Source organism: Physcomitrium patens, chromosome 4 (genome assembly GCF_059467195.1).
Source record: "Physcomitrium patens ecotype Gransden chromosome 4, ASM5946719v1, whole genome shotgun sequence".
NCBI classification, from domain to species: Eukaryota; Viridiplantae; Streptophyta; class Bryopsida; order Funariales; family Funariaceae; genus Physcomitrium; species Physcomitrium patens.
Genome location: NC_143413.1, coordinates 13,489,867 through 13,502,345, shown reverse-complemented (window position 1 = coordinate 13,502,345; position 12,479 = coordinate 13,489,867).

The window sequence follows — 12,479 nt, the reverse complement described above, 5'->3', positions numbered from 1 at the left end:
AAATGTAAGACATCCTTGATTATCTCATTCCATTAGAATTTCTTTCATTTGCAATACTTCAATATCTTCCAAAAGTTATCTTAGCCATATTATCTCTATTATAGAATAGCTTTTTGCTATATACTCAGCCTCTATTGTTGATCTTGCAATTGTTGGTTGTATCTTATAATTCCACTAAATAGCTCCTACTTCAATAAAGAATACATATTCAATTGTCCAACCTAATTCACATCACAATAACCATGTAAACTAATATTATCATCTTCAAGGCATAATTTGAAATATAAGGTTCCTTTTAAATACTTCATGATCCTTTTGATGGTGGCCCAATGAATTGGTCTAGTCTTAGAAATGTGTTAACTTACAACATTCACTTCATATGAAAGATCCACTATTGTGCCAATCATTATATACATAAGTGAATCTATTGCTATCTTGTATAGAACACCTTGCATTTAACCTTCAACTTCAGCATATTCTTCATCTGTGAGCTTCATCAACTTCAAATTCTCTTTCAAAAGTGTTCCAATAAGCTTATTGAATTATTTCAACACTTCTCCAGTGTACTTACTTTGGCTCATTGTAATGGTCTTCTTAGCACGATCTCTCACAAACTCCATTCCTAAATAATAGTGAAGCTCTTTCAAATCACTCATCTCATACTTCTTTTCAAATTTTGTCTTCAATCAATCCATCATCTTCATAGTATTAGTTAACATGATCAAATCATCAACATATACGATGTCAATTAATATGAATTCACTTGATTGCATTACATACAAGGAATGATCAAATTCACTCCTTTCAAATCCTTCATTTATAAAAAATGTATAAATATGTTGGTACCATGTCCTTAGAGATTGCTTGAGCCCTTACATGGCTTTCTTCAACTTAGAAATAAGATATTATTTTCTTTCTTCTAGAAATCCTTGAAATTTATCCATGTAAATATTTTCTTTTAGATTTTTATTCTAGATAGCCATCTTCACATTTCTAAGTCCATTACTGCCTCAATTGTAATAATGGTTTTAATAGTGATAAATTTGGCCATGAAAACAAATGTTTTATTGAAATCTATATCAGTAACTTTTGAAGAGCCTTTGGCAATAAATTTAGACTTATATCTCACAACATTTTCTATTGTATCTTTTTTAATTCTAAACACCTACTTACAACCAATTGATGATCAATTTGGTAGAAGTTGAGTCAATATCCATGTTTTATTATCTATGAGTGATTTCTACTCTTTTTCCATAGCAATCTCCAACTTCATAGCATCTATGGACTTCATTGCATTACACAAATTCAATAGATCAGTAAAGAGTGCAATATTGGCATGTTCTTCATTTAGAAAAAGATATGATTCTTCCACTATGTACCAAGTTTTTTTCTATCTCTCAAAGAATATTTCTTTTTATTTGATGAAGCTTACCTTCTTTCATTCTAAGATTTCTTATAAGCTTCTTCTTTCTTAAAACTTGCTTCTTTATATTCAAAGGTTAGTATTCCTCATCATCATCATCACCTTCAATATCTTGATAGTTTTCATTGTTGGTTTTAACAATTATAGGCACATTATGGTCTATCTTCTTTGGCTCTTCATCTTAATTTGAATTTCTACCATCATTATCTTCTTCTTCTTTCTTTGCTGAAATTGAAGATGTATCCACAAATGTACTATTATTTCTATTGAGATACATCTCTAAATATTCATAAGCACTCTTATGCTTCAAAAACTCTACATTACGACTCTTAATGATCTTCTTGGTTTCTAAACACATAATCTTGCATGCCTTGGTATCTTCATAATATTCAATAAACACACATTTTGTATCTTTTGCATCAAGTTTGGACCTCATATAATCTAATATCTTTGTATAGGCAATGCATTCAAAAATCTTTATGTTTAAAACACAAGGTTTCTTGCAATTCTTAGCTTCTTGTGGAATCATTGATATAAATGGACTTACTGGACACCTATTTTTTATATATACTATATTTATCATTGCTTCTGATTAATACTCATGTCCAAGATTTTGTGCATGAAGCATACTCCTTGCTATTTCTATAATGATATAATTTTCTCTTTCAACAACTCTATTTTATTGTAGAGTATAGGAAATAGAAGATTATCTTGCAACACCTTGAATCTTCAAGAATTCATTAAAATATTTTTAATATATATTTACTTCCATTATTTGTGTATAATATTTTGAGCTTGTATTTACATTATTTTTTTATTAGAGCCTTAAATTCCTTAAACTTTAAAAAATATTTAATTTTAGATTTAATAATATAAATTCATACTTTTCTTAAAAAATCATTAATAAATTTTACAAAGTATCTTATTCTTCAAATTGATTGTGTCTTCATTAGTCCACAAATATCAAAATGTATAATCTCCAACAATTTGCTTGTGCATGTTGTAATTCTTCTTGGAAATAAAGCCTTTTATTGTTTGCTTTGTATACATCCTTTCATAAGCAAGTGTCAAAGCATTGTAGCTAAATTAACTAAGATATAAGCCACTTACTATGGATTGGAGCTCGTTCATGCTTTTGGCATTCAAATGACTAAGTTATTGATGCCAAATTCCAAAATTGTATTGATCTTGTGAAAAATCAATAAATACTACTACTTCTACTCCATTCACCTTGTTATAATTGATAAAGTAGAGGTTGCCATCTCTAAAGCCATTGACAACATGTTGTCTACTCAATATCTTTACGAAACATCCATTCTTATCAAATTGAATCTTACAACCATATGATACAAGTTTGCTCATCAAAAAAAGATTTTTCTTTAACTTTGGCACTTGTAAGACCTCTTTCAATATAGTTTTCTTGATTTGGTCCTTTACAACAATTTCCACAATAATAGATCCAATTTCAATGGCTTGTACCATGCTATTGTCTCTCAACCAAACTTTGGTTGTTAGAATTTCTTCATAAGTATCAAATGAATACTTATATGGTGTCACATGCTTAGTAGCACCCAAATATATAATCCACTTAGATATAGCAACTATAGAGGCTCCTTCATTTGCCATGAAAGCATAGTCATCTCTATCAAAGTTATCACGAGCATTATTTGTATTCTCTTTATCTCCTTTCTTAGCTTTGTAGCAATTTCTATCAAAGTGATCTGATTTTTTACAAATATAATAATTTTTCAAGTTAATTTTTGAATTATCACAATGGTGAAAATAACTACTTTTGCCTTCTCTTGAAAATAGAGCTAAATCATCATTTTGAAGCTTCTTTTCTTTTTTCTTGGCTACTTCATGGATAAGCCTTGATGTAACATAATTCATGATAAGTTCTTTTATGTTGATAGACTCCAATGCTACAATGAGGTAGTTATAGGACTTTAAAAGACTCATAAGCAACATCAATATAATGTCCTTATCATCAACTGGCTTGTCAATAATTACTACTTGATTTGAAAGTACTTTTACTTTATTGACATAAGCCATGAGGTCATCTCCTTCTTCTATCTTTACCATTAAGAACTTCTTCTTTGTTCAAAGAATATTGGCAAGGTTTCTACTTTCATAGATGTTGCAAAGAGTCTTTTATGCTTTGGCTAGTCCATTGTAAGCAATTACATGTGAAAAATTCGCATCATCCAAATTTTATGTAATCATGTCAAAAGCCTTCCTTTCACAATGTTTGTACTCTTTTTTTACCTTGAAATCAACATCATCACTTAGAGGTTCTTCACTTTCTTCTACAATATTCTAAAGGTCCAATGAAGCTAAAAAAAGCTCTATTTTTTTCTTACAATGGTAGAAGTTGTCATCCCTAAACTTTTCAATTACTCTCAAACTCTCACCTTTACTTGAATCCATGTCTAAGAAAGGGATATATTAAAGAAAATCAAAAAAAAAGAAGAAAGATCTCTCAAAATCAACAAGAAGGTATTATTACTTTAAAAACCTAGAATACCTTTTTTGTGAATAAACAAATGATTTTACTTTTTAATTACTCTTAACTTCACTTATAAGACTTTTCATAAGTCTTATAATCTATCTTAATCTCTTGTATAAGCTTTTTCACTTCTCAATCACCTCTCTTCTCTCATAAAATACTTCTAACTTCACAAAACATTTCTTATCACTATAAGAAGATTTCAAATGAAGTTTATCACATAAAACCACAATGTTAGATCACAAGTGATGTAAATCAGCAAATAATACAATATTAGTATTTTAAAATATCATTCTAAGGTATCAAAAAACCTCAAAGATTATCAATGCAATTAAAAACAAGTAAGAAAAAAATTACATCAACAATTAGATGCAACAATGAAATAAGATGATACCAAAGTCTAACATCAGTAACAACCAAAAGATCTACTCTTCACAACAAGTAATACTTCAAAAGACTTTGAAACTCACAACTAAAGGTGAGTGGGCCCATAACCTATTGAAGAACAAGCACTATGAAGTCACAACAGTTAGCATCAATAAGGTTGCATACACAAAAAATATGGAATAAGATATCTCTCACTTCCAACATTCATTATTTATAGATAGTGGCTCTTGCCTTAATGGACAACTTCCATCCTTTCATGAATACATCCATCCAACATTCTACCAAGACTATCTATTGTTATCTTATCTACTATAAAAATATACTTTTAGCATATTCTTTATATTTTTAAGATCTTTGGTCTATTCATCTACTTTATTTTTTGGCCTTCTTACATACCAAGAGCCAACCTTTTGACTAATAGCAACTTATCTAAAATAATATCTTTTACAACGTTATTTATATTACTTTCATATTTACTTATATATTTTAATAAATAAGAAATAGTCCAAGCTTATGATAATTCAAATTTTTATAATTGCATCTAATCTTAATATTGTGAAAAAAATAATTATATTTTATTGACTATACGAAATTAAGGCTATTTTTTACAATAGACATTTGTGTTGATCTTTTGTTGTTCTTGAGCTTCTTTAAATTGTATCTTCATTGTTATATGGAGCTCAAATAAATAATTTGTCAAATCTTCTACTATAAAATTATCAGCTTTTGAAAAGTCAAAAGCATGAAGTTATAGATGATAAACATAATTAGAAAAAAAAGGTGTTTGTCACATAGAAGAATGTATTGTATTATTATAAGGAAACTCTTCTAATGGCAAAAAAATTATCCAACCATCTTCTTGGTAATTGATGGTACATCTTAAATACTTTTTTAAAAACTTAATTTACATGCTCTATTTGTTCATCAATTTAAAGTTGAAAAGTCAAAAAGAGCTTTATATCCATCTTTAAAATTTTAAAAATAATTTTCTAAAATCTTAATATAAATTGAATTTTCTTATCCAATATAATATATTTAGATAATCTATAATGGCTATAGATATTGTTAAGAAAAAACTTAGGCATTTCTTTGCTTGTGATAGATTTTGTACATAATATAAAATATTCCATTATAGTAAAAAAATTTATTATTACACATATAAAATCATGTATTCCTAAGATTAAAAGATCTGTAATAAAATCCATAGAAATAAAAGACCATAGTTGTTTTACAATAAATAATGGCTTAGAAAGTCTATAAGTTTGATGATGATGATGGATTTTTGATCTAGTACAAATGTCATATGATTGTACAAAGTCTTTGACTACTTCTTTCATTTGAAACTACCAAAAATCTCTAGATATTAGCTCTAAAGTCTTATTGCATCCAAAATGTTTGATTGCTGGAAAGTAGTGACAAGCTTAAAGAACATGTAATTATATTTTATTTTTTAGAATGTATAATAATTCTTTGAAATAGAATAAATTATTCTTGAATTCAATCTTAGAAATATCATAAGACTTAGAAGAATTATTCTTAATATCATAAACAAGAAGATTAAAGGATATACTTAATTGAACTTGCTTGAAAAATATTAAGTCAATAGTCAATGTTGATTTTATTGCTCAAAGATGAAAATTATTTGGTTTTAAGAAAATCATTCTTTATTAATTAAAAGCTATATCTCTTTCAATTGATATAAGATAAAAACATCTAAAAAAAGCATGTAAAAAAATTTCTTATTTTTTAGATTGATAAGTAAACTTGAAATCAAATTTTAATAAGAATATGCTCTAAGTGGCTTAACAACAATTCAAAACATGTGTTGATATAAAGTACTTGAGGTTCTTGTCATTTATATATATAATGACTGAACTTGAAGCACTTTTTAAATAATGATGCCATTCTTAAAATGAATCCAAGATTATAAGAAGTTTTTTATTATGAATTTTGTAGTTAATTTCAATTATTAAAAATTTCTTAAAATAAAAAACTAATGAGTAGAGCTTATCTTTTGCTCTCATTTGTAACAACATAGTACTCATAAAAAAATCTGATGTGTTTGTTTCTATAAAGAAAGCTTTTTAAAAGTTAATACAATACAAGATTAGTACAAAAATAAATATTTTCTTTAAGGCTTCAAAAGCTGCTTCAACTTCTTTTTTCCATTCAAATTTATCTTTATACATCAAGCATGTAAGAAGAATTGCAACTTAAAAAAAATTCTTAATGAAGATTCAGTAATAATTGGCAAATTTTAAAAAATATTATATATCTTTGATTATTTTTGGAATTTTTTAATCTATGATAGTTTGGACATTTTTAGAATCTATTACAAGACCATTATTTGAAATAATGTATCATAAGATGTCAATTTAAATAGTGTAAAATACATAATTTTTATCTTAGTATATAAACTTGTATCTTTTACTTTTTGTAATATATAACAAATATAAAGTTTATATTCTCCAATGTCCTTAGAATAGATTTAAATATTGGCTAGATAATAGATAACAAAGTCATTAAGAAACTAAGAAAAGATATCATTTATTAGATGTTCAAAAACAATTGGTGCATTTGTGAATCAAAATAGCATGATCTTATATTTAAAACATCCATACTTGGTTCAAAATGTAATTTTTGATTCATCTCTTTTTTAATGCATACAAAGTTGTATGTTTCTTTTAGATCTATTTTTGTATAGAACTTTTCTTGATTGAATTGGTGAAGAAGTCTTGAATTAGAAATAAAGGATATCTATTTTTGTTAGTAATCTTGTTAAGTCCTCAGTAATTTATATACATCCATAAAGATCTATCTTTTTTCTTTATAAATAAGAAAAAAGCTCTAATTGGGGATTTTGAATGACCTATGAATCTCTTGGCTAAATTCTTATCAGTATATTCTTTTAGTACAATCAATTTATTTTGTGATAAGTTATAGATTGGTTTCAATGGCCATTAAGCTCGTTCCTAAAAATTAGTTGAATAATCATAGGGTTAATGATTTGGAAGAATATTTTTATTCTTTTTTTTAATAAAGTTCTAAAAATCTTCATATTGACTAGAGATACCACTTGATGTTGTCAAAAAGGTAAGCCTTCTCAGGAGAACATTGAATCTTTAGATGCAAGTAGGTTGTAAAAAATACAATATTATCCAAATGAACTAAAATATAAAAAGGTAATCTAAAGACTAAATAAAAATTTTAGATTAATTTCTTTTTTATACTAACATGCACTCAATTTTTAAATCTAATTTTAAATTCAAAATTCTTTTTATTAAAATATTTATAATTTATTTATTACTAATTCAATCTAAAAAATATTTAACTTATTGAGCTTAATTTAAGCTACGAACTTCAAATTGTCAAAGTCAATAAACAAAATTTTGAAAAAATAAGAACTAAACCAAAGAAAAAAAAATAATAATAATAATAAAAAAAAACAAAGTAATTGGCCACTTGTTATACTTATTAGCCTCAAAACCTCCGTTTATAAATTAGATTGAATTTCCCCTAATATAGCTCTTTTTTTCACTTGCTAAGGCTTATTGAAAAATTAACAACAAGATCTAGCTTCTTTTAAAATTTCAAAATGAAAAGATGAAAATACATGAAATGACATAAAAAATCCCAAACCAATATTGAATGTCATCATTTAAAAATTCCAACAACCTCCTTTGTACAAGTTTTTATAAATCTCCTTTGTCACAACTTTTCTTCTTCTATAATAAGACTTATTGAAAAGCTAAAAATGAGATCTAGCTTTTTTTCAAAATCTCAATATAAAAAGATAAAAACTCAATAAAAGACATAAAAAATTCCAAACCAATCTTGAAACTTTTCCTTCAAAAACTCCCGCAACTCCCTTCCTACAAACTTGTATAAATCTTCCTCATCACAATTCTTATTTTTGTGTGCTAAGGCTTGTTGAAAAGCCAAAAATAAGATTTAGCTTCCTTTAAAATCTAAATATGAAAAGATAAAAATTCAATAAGTGGTATAAAAAATCTTGAATCAGTCTTAAAACTTGCTACCTCAAAATTCCCACAATCCTCCTCTCAAATACTCTTACTTAAGCAAAAAAAGGAAAAAAAATCCTATTTCATGCCAAAATCCCTATTCTAATTTTTTTCCAATGCTCGCCTCCAACGACTATAGAGTAAGATATCTATCCTAAAAGGTAATATCTTCAAGTCTTGAATAATCCATTCAAGCCAACAATCTCTCATTTTAAATTCCATTCAATTTATAAATATATTAAGATTACATTCTTTCCTTCCTACAAGTAAAGTTAATTATTCTCCAAATATCTTTGATATACTTAAATTAAGTCTATCACATCAATGTATTTTTACCATCAAAAATGGATATGGCATATATAGCAAAAGATGATCCTTTGTTTGTTGCATGCATTAAAGTTCTTATACCTAGCAATAGGAATTTGGATGTACTTGACTTATTTATTTCTACTTGACTAATAGAATTTTGAATTAAACTATAAAAAATATCAAGGTTATGAAAAATCTAATCTATTTGAGGATTATATTTTTTTAACCATGATAATCCTAAAATAACTTAATTAAAAGGAGATTTTATCGCATTGAATATTATTATGTTGTTATAAGCTTTAATTTCTACATCTAAAGGAATAGTCTCATGGATAACATCTCCAAAAGATAAAAAATGATTATCTATAACTTTTATGTATATAGATTTGGTTTTCTTGACTAATTTTTTTTTTTTTTTTTTTTTCATTTTTTTTTTTAACAAAGTCTTTGTCTATAAAAACAAATTAAGGCTTTTGAATCTAATAAGGTAAAGACTTTGTGATTTTTAGGTCCTAAACACATATTTTTTTAAAATAAGGTGAAAGATTTGAGAAGAAAATACGACCTTTATTAGATTTTGTATATGATTCTAGCCGCATGGTTTCTATTGTAGTTAAAAAAACTTGTTTTCCAACACATTATCTTCTTTTGCAACTATGCTCTTAATTTTGTAATTGCATTGTTTTTTTGGACAATATTATGTAGTATGTTTAGTTTCTATACAATATAGGTACAAATCTTCTTGACAATGTTGAGTCTTTTTTTGCTTAGACAGAGGTTTAAAATATACCATATTAATTTGCATTGGTTTTGACCTTGAAAAATAAGTTTTTGAAAACTTAAGAGTTGCTGACTTTTCTTGACTTCTCCTTTCAAGCCAAATCTTTATTTTTGATGCCTTTCAAATAGTAAATTGTTGCATGTAATAGCTTAGATAATAAATTATCTCAAAGAAGCTTCTTTTAGCATCGTTAATAAGAAATCTTTGATATTATCTTTTAACCCATATTGAAATTAATTGATAAGAGCTTTGTTATTCTAGTCCACATTACATACAAGGTTTTAGAATTCAACAATATATATAGTTGTTGATTGTGAGCCTTGTCAAAAAATTAAAAGATTCATCTTTGTTACTCTTTCTTAATCTTTTTTTTTAAATATAGTCATAAACACTTCTAGAAATAAATCCAAATTATAAAGGAGCCATGAAGCCATTGTTGTAATATAAAATAGCTAATAAGTAAAATAATGAAGAAAATATCATATTTTGAAGATCTTATTTCAAATATATTATAACAAATTATCTTGGAAAAATAGATAATAGTCAAGGAGTAGAAAAATTAAAGGTGCTAATGCTGCTTTTTTACAAAATAGGCTTCTATTCACTTTGTAGGACTACAAATAGAGAAAAATAAGGTTGATTAGAAAAATAAATAATTTTTTAATCCGTTAATTTGATTGAGACAAAATTTTTTCAAAAAAGTAGTAAGCTTGATTTCTAAAAATTGTGTAAAGCTTGAAAGCAAAGTAAATGTTCAATCAAGAGTAATTGGTTCTACGAGATTGACATCAAGGTCAAAGAAGGAAGGCAACTGACACCTGAGTATATTTTTGAGGTTATTATCTATTTGATAATTCCGATCCTTTTAAAAAAAATTACTTATTGTTAATTTAATTATCAAGAAGTGTAAAAAATTTGAGTTAAAATCAATGATTCATTAGTTATTGAGGTTTAAATTAGTTGTAGGAATTACTTGGAATTGATTAGGGTTTGGTTTAGCATTAGGATTAAAATTAGGATTTTAGATTGTTTTAAGGTTTGATTAAGGTTAGGATTAGATTAGAGTTAGGATTAGGATTTTTGGATTTGATTTAAGATTTTGTTAAGATTAGGGTTTGGTTTAGGTTAGGATTTGGTTAGGATTTATTTAGGATTTGCTTAGGATTTATCTAAGGTTTGGTTAGGGCTTATTTAAGGTTTGCTTAGGATTTGACTAGATTTTTATTAGGATTTGATTAAGATTTATTTAAGATTTAATTAGGATTTGATTAGGATTTGACTAGAGTTTGACTAAGGCTTATTAAAAATTTGTCTAGGATTTGACTAAGATTTATTTAGAATTTGATTAGGATTTATTTAGGATTCGATTAAGATTTGATTAAGATTTGATTAAGGTTTGATTAGAATTTGATTAAGATTTGATTAGGATTTGATTAGAGTTTGACTAAGATTTGTCTAAGATTTGATTAGAACTTATTTAGAGGTTGATTAGGATTTATCTAGGATTTGGTTAGGGTTTATTTAGGAGTTGACTAAGATTTGACAAGAATTTGACTAAGGTTTGAGTAAGGTTTGATTAAGATTTGATTTGATTTTGATTGGGATTTAATTAAGGTTTTTATTTTAATATTTTATTAAGTTTTTTATTTTAGTATATTTTTTTTGAAATTCTATGTTATTTCTTTATGATTTTTTTAAAGGGTCCCTAGAAATTCTTTGTGTCTCTTGTATAATTCTTTTAAAATTTTAATTGAATTTGATTGATGTTTGATTATATTTTCTAATTTTTAATTATAATTTATTTAAGAATCTATTAAAGTTGTTAGGACTTATTGTTGTAATTTTTCTTTTATCTTCCACAACTAGATGTTTAGTGCATTCTCAAGCCAAATGCCACATAATACGACACCATTCCTATCAAAGGTACAAACCAAGAGAGAGAGCTTCCAAATAGAAGTGTGTACATGAACCTCACCTAAGCAAATCTATAAAAATATTAAAAAAGCTGCAATTTTAGATAGAACTTGACTTATTGCAAAAATATTCAAAATTTTGATCTTATTCTATCAAATTTTTTTGACATACTAATCATTGTTTCTCTTATACTTGTAAAAACAAGACTTATTGCTTTTAATTGTGAGGTCGATGTACTTGCTTTTCTCAAGTATACAATTTCTTAGTATAGACTATGAACTTCTTTCATAGGAGTAGGAATAATGCTTCTATAGTTGGTATTGGTAATGGATGAAATTTCTATCCTAAGAGTATTACTAAACTTGTAAAGATCTACAATAGTTGCAAATCTATTCTCACTTTTACCAAGTATAGTATCTATGATTTTTTCTTCTATTTCAAACAACTTAATAAATCTGCAAGTCAAATTAAAAGAAGGTAATCTGTAACCTCTAATATCAAATAAAAATTTCTACAAATAAAAATTTCTACAAAGAAAAATAATCCTTCTTTTTTAAGAAAAAAATTAATCTTAAAAAAATAAATATTAATTCAAGAATAGTTTGTAATTTTTGGAATACAACAATAAAAGAGGGATAATTCACTTACTTCCAAAAAAAAGGCAAAAATAATAAGTTGGTATTCTTGTCAATCTATCAAGAAAAAGAATTTGATGAAGGTAAATAAACAGGTAAAACTTTTTAAAGAATGATGATAAATTAGAAATAAGAAAATATATATATTAAAAAAAATAATTAAAATGGCTATTGCCAAAAGACAAAAAAATTAGAGATCCTTGAAATTAGAGTAGAATTAAAAAAATAATTGATCTGAGTGAAGTAGGTTTCATTCTTGCCTCTATATATATTGTCTATCTAAGAGCTATGTGACAATGTTTTATAGGACCTTCAACATATGCCTAATTTGCGAGATACATATCTTACCTTCCAAAGCAAGTTTCTTATAAGTATACCATATCATTAGCTTGTACCAAAAGATATCAATACATATGATATGTTGCTAACTTGTTGGTCAAGTTTCTAACCTATCAATTACCTATGGACATGTATAAAGGTGAAATCATATCTATGAAGCTTC